Source organism: Muntiacus reevesi, chromosome 21 (assembly GCF_963930625.1).
Source record: "Muntiacus reevesi chromosome 21, mMunRee1.1, whole genome shotgun sequence".
Taxonomy (NCBI): Eukaryota; Metazoa; Chordata; class Mammalia; order Artiodactyla; family Cervidae; genus Muntiacus; species Muntiacus reevesi.
The window spans coordinates 10,956,939-10,966,344 of record NC_089269.1 but is presented as its reverse complement, the minus strand read 5'-3'; the positions used below and the strand labels follow the sequence as shown (position 1 = coordinate 10,966,344).

Below are 9,406 nucleotides of genomic sequence, written 5' to 3'. Positions count from 1 at the left end.
GCCAGGCTGGATGAAGCACAAGCTGGAATAAAGTGTGAGAGAAATATCAATAACCTCAGGTATGCAGATGACACCACCCTTATGGAAAAAAGTGAAGAAGAACTAAAGAGCCTCTTGATTAAAGTGAAAGAGGAGAGTGAAAAAGCTGGTTTAAAACTCAACATTCAGAAAACTAAGATCATTCAGTTCCATTACTTCATGGCAAATAGATGGGGAAACAATGGAAACAGTAAGATACTTTATTTTTTTGGCTCCAAAATCACTGCAGATGGTGACTGCAGCCATGAAATTAGAAGACCCTTGCTCTTTGGAAGAAAAGTCATGACCAACCTAGACACCATGTTAAAAAGCAGAGACATTACTTTGCCAGCAATGGTTCATCTAGTCAAAGCTTTGGTTTTTCCAGTAGTCGTGTATGGATGTGACAGTTGGACCATAAAGAAAGCTGAGTGCCAAAGAATTGATGCTTCTGAGCTGTTGTGTTGGAGGAGACTCTTGAGAGTTCCTTGGACTGCAAGGAGATCAAACCAGTCAGTCCTCAAGGAAACTGGTCCTGAATATTCATTGAAAGGACTGATGCTGAAGCTGAAGCTCCAATGCTTTGGTCACCTGATGCTAAGAACTGTCTCATTGGAAAGGACCCTGATGCTGGGCAAGATTGAAGGCAGGTGGAGAAGGGGATGACAGAGGATGAGATGGTTGGAGCCATCACTGATTCAATGGACATGAGTTTGAGCAAGCTTTGGGAGTTGGTGATGGACAGGGAAGCCTAGCATGCTTCAGTCCATGGGGTTGCAAAAAGTCAGACACGACTGAGTGACTGAACTGAACTGATATTGTTTTCTATTTGCTTGGTTCTTTTTTTGTTTGTTTTTTTGGTTTGTTATTTTGGCTGCCCCTTGTAGCTTATGAAATTGCAGTTCCCCAACCAGAGATCAAACCTGGTCCCCAGTAGTGAAAGCACCAAATCCTAACCACTAAACCCCCAGGGAATTTCCGTTTTCCATAGTGGCTGCAGAAATTCACATTCCCACAAAGAGTGTAAGAAGAGTTCCCTTTTCTCCACACCATCTCCAGCATTAATTATTTCTAGACTTTTTGTGATGAACATTCTGACCTATACAAGGTGTTATCTCTTTCTAGTTTTGATTTGTCTCTCTCTAACAATAAGTGATGTTGAGCATCTTTTCATGTGCCTTTTGGCTCTCTTTATTCCTGACCACTGATTTGAAGCTTACTTGAATGACTGAGGATCAAGGTGGGGTTAATCATCATTCCATCTAAAGTAAAAGGGTAAATTTTGCACCATCTTTTTTAATTGGGTAACTCCCATTGTAGGGGAAAAAATAATGAGTCACTTATCCCTAGAGGAAATTTCTCCAGTTAACAAAGGTAGTCTTGTTTTTGAGAGATGTATGTGGTCTATAAGGAACATGATGTTTGGTTAAGCACTTGTAGATCTCTTATGTACATTCCTAAAAAGTAAGTCACTGTGTTTTGGAAACGGAGGCAAGTTAATGCCTGGCTTCCACTTCAAGAAGTACAACACGGGATGCACACAGTGTCCTTGGACCAGGGTTGCTGCCAAACTGTTGGAACTGTCCAGAGGAGGGTGGGGGAGCAGAGATGGACAGCGCTTCCAGTGTGGCTTCTTGGCTAACTGGTAAGCCTTAGGGTTTCGGCTAATCCTTCTTTGAGAAGATCACCAGAGAGTGGTCAATCCTGTCTGTCCTATTTGTTCATGCCTATTTGTTCTGCTGAGTGGCAGCTTTCCCACCCCATGAATGACAGAGAATAAGAGTGAAGGAACCATTCAAAGGTATTGACAGGTGTGTAAGGGGGAAATATTGGAATTTGAGTCATCTCTTGCTGTTTCCAGGAGACTTTTTGGTAAGGTTAAGGAGAATGGGTATCAAATTGTGGTCACAGCTGTCTGGCAGGGAATGACAGACTCACAGTGTCACATAAGATGATCACAACAGTTTGGGGGTGGTTTCATCTACGCCTTTTCCTCAGGGGAAAGTGTCTCCAGGGCAGTTGTGAAAGATGAATGATTAATGTTCCCTCCTTCTCCATCTGCCCCAGGGTTTCTGGTGTTCCTTTTTCCGGCACCAGGGTTGTTGCTCTCCCTCAACCACTACAAAATCAGTGTGTCTGTTTCAATAACTATAACTCACCTCTTTTCTAATCATACCCTATTCACACCCACATCTTTTATCTAGTGAGTAGGGTGCAAGAGGGACAAGCCCAGTTTTTCTAAAACTCACAGAGATCCTTACGTCTCTCACCTGGGCATTCATGGGTACTAGAGGAGAACTCAGCGGCAGTGTACACAATCAAGCATCCATTATTCTTATGACCTAGGACATGTCATCCAGCATGAGGATGCAGGTGGCTGACCTAGAATTAGGTTTGAATCCCCTAGGTCCCCTTCGGGCCAGGCTGTCACCCTGAAGGTACACCAGTCTAGCTGGCCTAGTGGTGCTGTGAAAAGAAAGCATGCAATGTCATGCCCAAGAACAGTCAACCCAGAATTCCAAATTCTCAGAATACTTCTGTGTAACCCTCCACTTCTTTCATCCAGAACATTACCCAGAAAGTAGGTGGCTGATAGGAGATCCTCTCTTTCTGGACAGAGCTGTATTTGGTGACCAGACTGCTTAAGTTGTGTAAACCAGGAGGAGATGAGGGAGATAGTCAGAAATCTTTTTTTTTAAGTTAAAATTTTTATTTTGAGATAATTATAGATGCATATACTGTGGAAAGATAATACAGAGAGACCTCAAGTATTCTTTTTTTTTTTTTTTTTTTAATGTTTGTTCATTTGGCTGTTCTTGGTCTTAGTTACAGCATCTGTGATCTTTTTTTGTTTGTTTGTTTGTTTGTTCTTTCCAGCATGTGGGATCTTTAGTTTCAGCATATGGGATATCCAGTTCCCTGACGAAAGATCAAACCCGGGCCCCCTGCATTGGAAGCGCAGAAGCTTAGCTACTAGCCCACCAGGGAAGTCCCAAGATTTCATGTAGTCTTTACCCAGTTTCCTCTAGTTGTAACATTTTGCATGATTATAGTACAATATCCCAACAACATCCCATGCATATAGTCAAACTGCAAAATTCTTCCAATACCACAAGGATCTTCTACTTCACCCATTTATAGTCACACTCATTTCCCTGCCACCCCATCACCTCCTTAACCCCAGGCAATCATTATTCTCTTTTCCATTTCCATAAGTTTGTCATTTCAGGATGTTATATGAATAGAATCACAAAGTATGTAAGAAAAGCATCTAGTTTTCCACATTAAATATAATGTTGGGTGTGCTCAGTTGTGGCCGACTCTTTGAGACTACATGGACTGTAGCCTACTATGCTCTTCTGTCCATCGGATTTTTTCCAGGCAAGAAAGAATACTGGAGTGGGTTGCCATTTCCTTCTCCAGGGGATCTTCCCAACCCAGAGATTGAACTCACACCTCCTGCATTACAGGGAGATTCTTTACCACGGAGCCACCTGGGAAGCCAAGTATAATGTTAGCTGTGGGCTTTTTGTATGTGTTCTTGTGCATGCTCTCCTCTCCTTTTCTCTTTTTTCTGAGCATTTTTCGATGCTGAATTTTGTTGAATGTGCTTATTCTACATCGACTGATCACTTCAGTTCAGTTACTCAGTCATGTCCGACTCTTTGCGACCCCATGAACTACAGCATGCCAGGCCTCCCTGTCCATAATCAACTCCCAGAGTTTACTCAAACTCATGTTCATTTAGTTGGTGATGCCATCCAACCATCTCATCCTCTGTCATCCCTTCAGCTCCCACCCTCAATCTTTCCCAGCATCAGGGTCTCTTTCCAGTGAGTCAGTTTTTTGCATCAGGTGGCCAAAGTATTGGAGCTTCAGCTTCAGCATCAGCCCTTCCAGTGAATATTCAGGGCTGATTTCCTTTAGGATGGACTGGTTGGATCTTCTTGCAGTCCAAGGGACTCTCAAGAGTCTTCTCCAACATCACACTTCAAAAGTATCAATTCTTCAGTGCTTAGCTTTCTTTATAGTCCAACTCTCACATCCATACATGACTACTGGAAAAACCAAAGCTTTGACTACATGGACCTTTGCTGGCAAAGTAATGTCTCTTGCTTTTTAATATGCTGTCTAGGTTGGTCATAACTTTTCTTCCAAGGAGCAAGTGTCTTCTAATTTCATGGCTGCAGTCGCCATCTACAGTGATTTTTGAGCCCCCCCAAAATCAAATCTGTCACTGTTTCCATTGTTTCCCCATCTATTTGCCACGAAGTGATGGGACCAAATGCCATGATCTTAGTTTTCTGAATGTTGAGTTTGAAGCCAGCTTTTTCACTCTCCTCTTTCATTTTCATCAAGATGCTATTTAGTTCCTCTTCACTTCCTGCCATAAGGGTGGTGTCATCTGCATATCTGAGGTTATTGATATTTCTCCCAGCAATCTTGATTCCAGCTTGTGCTTCATCCAGCCTGGCATTTCTTATGATGTACTCTGCATATAAGTTAAATAAGCAAGGTGACAATATACAGCCTTGACGTACTCCTTTCCCTATTTGGAACCAATCTGTTGTTCCATGTCCAGTTCTAACTGATGCTTCCTGAGCTGCATACAGATTTCTCAGGAGGCAAGTCAGATGGTCTGGCATTCTCATCTCTTGAAGAATTTTTCACAGTTTGTTGTGATCCATGCATCAACCGATATACTTGTGTAATTTTTCTTTAGTCTATGAATGTCATGGATCATATTGGTTGATTTTTTAATTAGATAAACCCTACATCCCTGGGGAAAAAACCCAACTTGCTAATGGTGTATAATATTTTTATATATTGATTAGTTCTCTTTGCTAATATTTTTGCATCTGTATTCATTACGGGTATTGATTGGTCTGTTGTTGTCTTTTTTATGCTTTGTTTCTTTGGTTTTGCATCAGAGAAATTCTGTCTTGCCAAAGTCAGTTGGAACAAGTTCTCTCCTATTTTCCGAAAGATATTATGTAGATTTGGTGTTAATTCTTCCTTAAACATTTGGTAGAGTTCTTCAGTGAAAACTTCTGGGCCTGGAGATTTCTTCTTTGGGAGTATTTGAATTGTGAATTCAATTTCCTTAATTGGTTACAGAGCTATTCAAATTATTTCATATTGAGTGAGTTGTGAGAATTTGTGTTTTTCAAGGAACTGGTTCATTTTATTTAAGTCAAACTTTACATGTGTACAGTTGTTGGGAATGTTTCCTTATTTTTTTTCTGATGTCTGCAAGGTCTGTAGTGAGATCCCTGGTTTTGTTCCTGACATTGATAATTAATGTCTTCTCTCCTTACTTTTTTTGTCAGTCATGCTACCAGTTCTTCCTTATATTGATCTTTTCAGAGAACTAGCACTTAGTTTTTACTTTAGTATAGCCTGCTAAAGGTGGAAGTCTAGGACCCAGCTGGCCTTTACTGATGTGGATGTGGGGGAAGCCACAGTTTGTCTGGGGTGTTTGGCTAGAGCATAGCCATTATTGTCTAAACTTATCTTGTCTTTCTAAGCTCCTCCTTCCTGGTTCTTTGGCTAAAAACAAAAGACAGCAGCCTTTTGCTGGGGTCCAAGTCTGGATGAAGGAACTCATGATCATGGCATTCCTTTGGTCCCTAAATTCTAAGCCTCTCTGCCTTCTTCTTTCAATCCTTCAAAGTCTTCTTATATTTGCTTGTATGTAAAGTTAGGGTTTGTGGTTGTATTAGCAGGAGAAACTGGGAAAATTGTATCTACTACATCTTCCTCCCCGGAAGTCTTTTTTTTTTTTTTTTTTTAGTAGATTTTTGAGGATTTTGAGGATTTGTCAGTGGTCAACAATATCAGATGCTTGTTGATGGTAATGAGTATAGAAGGTTGATCTTATACCTTCAGTATCAGGCCATTGTTGAATAACTTTTGAATTAAAGGTGTACCATTATCAGATTACAAATGTTCCAGAAAGCCAAACTCATGATGAATTTCAAGGGCCAAGCTTCCTTCATGAGTTTTCTTGACTGCTAGAGTGATTGAGTATTGTGAATCTACTCATGTCTTTTTTTCCCTTGGTGAATGGGGCCCTGAATTTTTGGAGGGCTTGTGGAGGTGAGATAACATGGAAATCAGGGCTATAAAGACTTGAGGTGTCTGACTAGTCCATTGTGGCAGACAGACCCTAAGGAGGACCCCAGGCTCTCCACCTCCTGGCATCCAGGAACTCTAGGAGATTGAGACTAGTCTCTAGGAGGCAAGGGCAGCTGCTAGCTGACGCCTAGAAAGAAGCATGGGATGCAGAGCTACAGCCGCAAAGAAATGAAGCCTGTCAACAACCCAAGAGAGCCTGGAAGCAGATTCTTCCCTCCTTGAACCTCCAGATGAGGATGTATCCTGACAGACACTGTGAGGGCAGACTTGTGAGAAGCTGAGCAGGGGATCCAGTTAAGCCATGCCTCACCTTTTGACCTTTAAAAACTGCAAGAGTAAATGTGTGGTGTTTCAAGCTACCAAATTTGTGGTAATCTGTTACACAGCAATAGATAACAAATAGACCAACCAAGAATACATCATCTACAAAGTGAAAGCTTTGGAAATCAGAAGGCAGAGGCACTCACAAACTCTGACCCACCTGCTGCTGGCAAATGGCCTGAAAATTTATGTACACATGATGTGAACGCATGTTGGAAACCTTGGTGGTGTGCTACGATAGACTGCCTGGTCTGTGCCTTGGTAGCCTCAACTGAAAGTGGAGATAACTTTAATGTCTACTTCATAGGGTGGCTGTAAGAATCAAACATGATAATGCAGGTAAAGCAATTTAGTGAAGACCTGGCAGAGTTCATGGTGTGTGGCCCAGTGAGTGTAGCTCTTGCCATCTTAACTGTTTCAATGAGCTCACATTTCTGGCAACATCCTCAAATTGTAAAGGTGATTGGTTTGCAGACACTCCCCCCAACTAATCAATCTTTCAACAGCTTTCCCGGGATCAAAGCATCGTTTTGCTGTCCTGTTTAAATTCTCTCAAAACAAAACAACGTTTCTCATTTTCCTACAACTACCATCACCCAGCTGAAATTAACCAAGTCTTCCAAATCTCTGCCATAATCAACCCTGGGCTTTTCTGTAGAAAGAACAACTTCTCTAGTTAATGAGGACCTCACAGTGAAGGGTTCATTAACTTTTTTTCCTCCAACAAAAGAATATTGTCCCCATGAAAAAGGCTCTTGAATTTCATTTTTTGCTCCCTGGATTAAGAGGGGAGAGTGAAGTTCTGAGACGTGGTTTGAGGCCCTTTTGGGGGCGTGGGCATTTCGGAGCCCCAGTCCCTTCCACTCCGAAATGTTGGGGATTTAAGTCAGCGCGGGGTGCGCCTATAATTTCATCCCAAGAACGGGTTGAAATCACACTGTTTAAGGAAACCAGCCTAACCACCTGAAAGGGTGGGAGTAAAAGGAAGCAGGGCCGGGACTAGCCCTCGTGCGGAAGACCCCTCTCGGGCCGGGCCCCTCCCGGCCCGCGGCGGCCGCCGAGTGCCACATCACCACCCGCGCTCCACTTCCAGGTTCTTCTCGAGGATGCAGCGAGCGAGCCCGGCGGGCGGGGGGCGGGGCTGGAGGCCCGCGGGAGTGGCGGGCTAACTCTCCAGTAGGCGGCAAGCGAGGAGCCCCGGAGACCAATGAGCTGGAGCTTCTGCTGGCGGCGGCCCTAGACTCCTGCCCCGCGGGGGAATCAGATGAGCCACATCTGGACAGCTGCGCTGGGAATGTACGGCCCCTTCTCGGGCCGACGTCAGCTGAGCACGTCTCCCACGTTCTCTCCTTGCAGCCACTTATTATTCATCTTCCCAATGAAGCAACCTGGAATCCAAGTTTAAAACTTTTCCCCTCTAATGCGAGAGGGAGCCAGGTCCCATCCTACTTGTTTAACGTTCTTGGAGCTCTGTGATCCAAAGGACAGAAACAGCAACAAAAGCCCAGCCGCTGCCTGATTTAAAACTGGCAAAGTGGGAAAACTAGTATTGAGTAAGACCGAGTTGGGTAAGTTTTGGATACGTGTTGGGTATACTATTTATCGCTCTGTGATCTCTACCCTGTTCTCACTAGCCCTCTCTTCATCAGGGAGAGAGTTACCGCTTGCTGCCACAAAACTGCACAGACTTCGTTTCCTTTACTTCTTTGGTTACACTTTAATTTAGTTTTGGGGTCATCTGTATGCTATTTAAAAAATTTCCTGGGAATAGAAATTTAACTGTTTTACTGTTAAAAGCCTCTTCTAACTTCAAAGTTGAACTATCAATAACTTTATTTTTCTGTTTTCTTTCTGTGAGAACAGTGTATATATTTGTAGAGCCGGTATTTTTATCCATCCCCTATACCATGTTTTGGTAGAGGATTGAAAAGTTATCTGGGTTATTCACAACTAACGAAACTTTTACTTTCTTTAATAAGATGTTTAATATTAAACTATTTAAATCCTGAATTGTTATAGGTAATTACTGTTTCACTTACATGTGAATGAAGCTCAATGTCTTTTCTATATTCTCCTGCCCATAGTGGTACGCACAAATTCTTCCTTGATCATTAAAAAAAGCATTAAACATGTGTGTTTAGACATGTTGTACATTCACTATGTACACCAATAATGTTATATATTAATTGCACTATGTACCACCATGTACATCAATAATGTATATCCACTGTGTACATCAATAATGTTATATAATGACCACTATGTACAGACCACTATGGGCATCAATAATGTACAGACCACTATGTACATCCCTATGCACATCAGTAAATAACATCAATGTTATGTATTAATCCCATAATTACACCAAAATAATATTCAGAGTGGTTGTTAGATCTTTGTGCTTCCACATAATTCTGATATTTATTTCACGATTTAGAAATGGAAATGTTGGCAAATACTGAGCTAGTATTTGCAATGGGCCTGAGGCTCATTGCATCTTTTTTTTTTTAAATTTTATTTAGTTATTTTTTTTTTCAGTGGGTTTTGTCATACATTGATATGAATCAACCATAGAGTTACACGTATTCCCCATCCCGATCCCCCCTCCCACCTCCCTCTCCAGGCTCATTGCATCTTAAACATCTATAATTGTCTCTGTTTAAGCAAAGTTTTAGATTTGAGGCTTTATCAGATATTATTTACTATTGTGGCATGTGTGACCAGAATTGATCTTTAGTTTCTGCCTTAGAAGGCAGTAGACGCCTTAGTTGCAGTTGCGTTTTCGATTCAGAAAAGCGTTGCCCACTGTGAGTGGAAGAGTTGAAGTGGTTTCAGGGCTGGAGGTTTAGAAGGAGCGGTGTTGCCGGGATCAGTATAAAGAGCCAGCTGGCCTGGTTCAATTCAAAGCCTTCCTGTTTGATCTTGAGCA

General features: G+C 42.1%; 1 protein-coding gene across 2 annotated transcripts in view; it reads left to right on the top strand.

Annotated features, from left to right (window-relative positions):
• Nucleotides 1-7,752: 7,752 nt before the first annotated feature.
• Nucleotides 7,753-9,406, top strand: part of TMEM45A (transmembrane protein 45A) — a 97,978-nt gene continuing 96,324 nt past the window's right edge. The window contains exon 1 of one of the 2 annotated variants that reach the window (XM_065913566.1): nucleotides 7,753-8,045. The gene's annotated coding sequence lies outside the window, so the exon portion shown is untranslated. The remainder of the gene's footprint in view (nucleotides 8,046-9,406) is intronic. The other variant, XM_065913564.1, reaches the window with a different exon arrangement.